General features: G+C 55.9%; 1 long non-coding RNA gene across 1 annotated transcript; it reads left to right on the forward strand.

Annotated features, from left to right (window-relative positions):
* The first annotated feature begins 1,065 nt into the window (after positions 1–1,065).
* LOC103593068 lies at positions 1,066–2,577 on the forward strand. The gene is made up of 2 exons (XR_550712.1): positions 1,066–1,256; positions 1,764–2,577. It is a non-coding gene; the product is annotated as an uncharacterized LOC103593068 (long non-coding RNA).
* The last annotated feature ends 1,831 nt before the right edge of the window (positions 2,578–4,408 follow it).

Here is a 4,408-nt window from a genome sequence, read left to right on the forward strand (position 1 = left end):
GGGGGGGGGAGGGGGGCGGGTGTCAGGGACGCCGAAGCCCCGGTAGTCGAAAGTCCCGTTTTAAGGACTGGCCTGATAGATTACTTTCTACTTAAAGATCCAGCGGGAGGCGGGGCCACGTGACCGCGCGTGACGTCAGGGCCGCCGCGGATCTGGCCAAACTCAAGTTGGTTCGCGGAATTGTCAACAAAGGGAGGAGAGACGCGCAACTCGGCACCGCACCGTGCGCCAGCATCCCGCGGGCCCCGAGGACGCTCGGGCCCTCCTGGAGATCCCCGCCCAGGCGGGAGCCGGGCGCGCGGGTCCCGGGAGCGTGTGCGTGTGGGAGTGGGTGGATGGGTGTGAGCGAGTGTGGGCGTGGGCCTGGGAGCGTCCGCCGGACCGTGCGACTCTCCCTGCCCGGCGTTCCCCACCCCCTCTTCCTTCCCTGTCCGTCCTCCCTCCCCCCGCCAACACTCTTTAGACAGAAGTGGGCAACGTAGAACAAGATTCCCAGCCCATTTTTTAAAAAGAAAAACTTCCTAGTCTGTGTTTTCTTTTTTTGTTGTTTGTTTTTAGCTCCCAAGAGTCAGAGCGGTGCGCCCGGCTCCCTCTTGCTAATTAGACTTCAGACCCCCTCCAGCCTCAGTGCTCATTCCGGGGAGGACACCTGCTGAGGTGTGTCCCGTCGCCTACCCCCAAACCTGGCCACCGGATCCTGCCTTCGCTTTCCAGGCTCGACATGGGCGTGTTTTTCTCTGTATATTTTTTTCGCGCGGCCAGGACAGCATCAGCTGGGGTTCCCGAAGGTCAGAAAATGTCTATTGATTAATCTATTAGAATAGTTGCCGAGAGAAATAAAAACAACGTAAAATAACAGGGAACCTATAAATAAAAAAAGCCGTAACTGGCTTCTTGGAGTTGTTAAAGGACTTAGCATATGAAAAAGTCGGAAATGAGGCGCTGGGGAAGGAGCCGGGACTGGCAGCGGCCTGGGTAAGTCGAGTGGAGCCGGGAAGAGGCCTCAGGCCTCTAGTTAGACGCCGCGCCCAGGCCGGGACGACTGAGGAACCGTGCGGGGAGCGGGTGGTGCCTTCCTGGGCAGCCTCGGGCATGCCGGCGGGCCGGGCTCTCGGTTGCTGCTAACTAACGTGGATTTTCTTATCTTAAGGTGTAGACAAACCCGCCAAGATTTAACTTCCGTGGAAATCAGCAGGAGAGCGGGTGGAGGAGACGAGGATGTGGCCAGTGCGCACGGAGTTTCCTTGGCAAGGAAAGTAAGTGATGGTAGGAAAGACTGAGGATTTAACTGGGACTGGGGGGGGAGGGGGGAACCGCAAACCGACCCCGGGTGCGTTGCGTTCCTGGGGCGCGTGGACCTCACACCTCCAAGGGGAATCAGTGCTCCTGACCCCGCGAATCCGCGATGCGCCACCTCTTTCCTCCCGCTTTTAGGCGGCCTCGATGCGAGCCGCAAGCGCCTACCGGGTGTGGCGGGCTCAGGAAACCCAAGACCAGTCTGTCTGTTGAGGCCTGGGAGGGGAGCGCCGGCTTCACCAGGGGGAGGAGCACGAGGGAAGAAGGTCCGGAGGAAATAATTAGTGAAATATTTACAGAAGACACTAGGGAACGGACCTAATTCCGGGTGGACCGTGGTGTTTCCGATTCCCTCAGTCTGTCTCCCACTTAGGACCCCCTCTTTCCCTGGCCTAGACACACCAAAAAAAAAAAAAACCCAGAAAAAACCCCAAACCAAAAAAATCTGTAAACTTACTTCATTACAGGCATTGCGGCACAGATTGGCTTTCATCTCCGTTAGGCAATTTACCCGGATATAACACTAGCCCCTTGGATCCCGACTTCGCAGGATGTTCCTGGTTGGAGCTGGGGGCAGGGTGGGTGCAGTTACTGCATCCTGAGACGCCCGAACCTCCACGGTTTTTCTGTATCTAAATGATCTCAGGATTGCACCTGACCCTAAAACGCATCTCTGAGTTGATTTCCGCAGCTGCACCGCTTTGTGACCCAAGGGCTCCGAACCTTCTACAATGCCGTCTAGACAGCCTCCGGTGAAACCGACCCGAGCTGCGAGCTGGCTACCTACCGCCCTAGGCTACAGAGGTCTCGGCTACAACTGCCGGAGCAACCCAAGGGAAGGTCGGAAGGACAAGAAAAATAAGCCGAGATTTACATATTCACAAACTGCTTTTGCTCAGCTTGGGTTGCGCAGCCCTAGAGGCTGGCACGGGGCGCAGCGCGGGCCCTACCGCGGCGTGGGTGTCTGGGCCCGAGTCCACGCGTACTTGTGTAGGTGCGCAAGAGGACAGCGGCTCCAGGGATTCCCTCGCAGGTCTTGAGAGTAACCTCCAAATGAGCCTAATTTCGCCGCCCGCCGGGGCTGGCTCCCGGGACTCCCTCCACGCCGCTGGTCGCCGCCTCTCATCCCTCCCTCCGCCGGGGCCCAGCCTGATCCGTCCACTCCCCGGTGTCTCCTTGGAACCTCCCTGGGGAAGGGGGGTGGGGGATGAACAACTCCCAGCTGCCGGTTCCATTTGTTGCGCTTTTTTCCTTTGACACAATAAAAGTCAAATTAATTGATTCATACCATTAATTACGGCGCGCAGCGTGAAAAGCAACGCTTCCCCTCGGTTAGAGATCTATTGTGCTAATCTCTTGTTCAATCAGTGTTACCATCTGATGCCGGGTCCGGCCTTTACAGAAACTTTTCGACTCGATTAGCTAAATGATGAGACGTGCAGGACGTACGGGCTGCGGCCCCGACGTCCCGCGCCCTCGCCGGCCTCACGGCTTGGTATCGATTTCCAGCGGATTCATAGGATTTTTTCGCAGTCACTCTCGGCTAAGGAACCGGTCCCCGGTTTCCTTCTCCTGGACCGACAGTAGGGCCCGCACAACCTCCCGAGGCGGGAAGGAGGCGAAGCGGCGGCTCGGGTGGGAGACCTGAAAGTTCCTGCTGGCCTCGCCGCGGAAGGCCGCCCCGGCTGACGAGTCCGAGCCCGGCGCGGTGAGGGTCCTGTCCGAGGCCCGCTGGATTCCGGGCTAGGTCAGTTCTGTTTGCCGAGTAATTGCAGTTTGCAGCTAAAGCCCTCAAGTCGTCAGTTACCGCCAAACTTTAGGACAGAGATGGAAGAGAAACATACACAGAAAGTGAGAAGTATTCGTGGGGGTTAGAAAATGTGATAGAGGAATGGAAGGGGGGGCGGAGGAAGAGATGAGGATAAACATTTTCTGAGTCTCAAAGGGTTATGGGGAGGAGATGGAGAATGAAATACACGGAGCACACACACACGCACACAGTTGTGAGTGAGAGCGACTCTTTGGGTCTCAACAAACTTCCCAGGAGAGATTGGAAGAAGATGGCAGCCAGCGGTCTCACCTGCTCAAGAGTTTGAAACGTGTTTCAACCAAAAGGGAGTGGAATAAAACTCCTTCGGTTTCTTCTGGGGCGGGCAGGGTGCGTGGTAGCCAGCTGGGGAAGCCACTGGGATGGGGACGGGGACTGGGATGGGGACGGGGTGGGGGTGGGGGGCTGGGATCCAGCAACAGGAGGCAAGAAAGAAGAGTGGCGTCCGGATCGATAGGAAGAAAATTGAGACGTCCTGAGGGGAGGGGAGATTTAGTGGGAGGCGGGGGGGAGGTAAAAGTGGATGGAACAATTTATGACAGAGAAGAGAAAATTTATTGCAGCTCAAGTTTGGCTCCTAAGTGGTCAGCACCGGAAGAGGGGCACAGTCAAAGGGTGTGGATAGCAGGAATGGCCCACCTACCCCAGCCAGGCCCAAACGAACCCAAGCGCCCTTTTCTCCTTTAGGTAAGAGACTATCCCGATGGCCGATGGCTTAAATAAATCGTTGGTGCCATGTGAGATAAAATCATCCTGCCCCCGCGCGGGGTGCACTCTTCTCACAATCCAGGGAGATGGTACCAGGTTCTGCGGAGTGAGATGCGCGTCCCCTACCGAGAGTAGCCACCCTCTCTCTTGCAAAGGAAACAAAACGTGGAGCCATTTGAAAAACACCCCCCTTCCTCCCCTATTCCCCCTCCCGCTCCCCAAGAACCAAAGTCTGCTCCTTCTTGGCAATCTTCATAGATTTGTTAAACTATTATCAGCTCTTTGTCTGGATGGCTGCTACCTAGGAACGTGGGAAGGGCAAAGGTGATACCCGGGCCCCAACGCACCCAAATGATTTCCATTTCCTAGTGCATAGGATTTTCAATTCATTTCCCACCACCACAACACTTGCATACCTCTCAGATCTCTTCGGGGTGAAAAAAAAAAAAAGGCTAATTTAATGTTCTTGTTTGGATTTGCATCTCAAAACTTCATTTATTTTCAAGGTGCTGCCACTCGGGGTCCACGCCAAGGCATGCCTGTAAATGGCGAGAAACCAAAAGGAAAGGAGGAGAG

Source organism: Galeopterus variegatus, unplaced genomic scaffold (assembly GCF_000696425.1).
Source record: "Galeopterus variegatus unplaced genomic scaffold, G_variegatus-3.0.2 Scaffold1271, whole genome shotgun sequence".
Classification (NCBI taxonomy): Eukaryota; Metazoa; Chordata; class Mammalia; order Dermoptera; family Cynocephalidae; genus Galeopterus; species Galeopterus variegatus.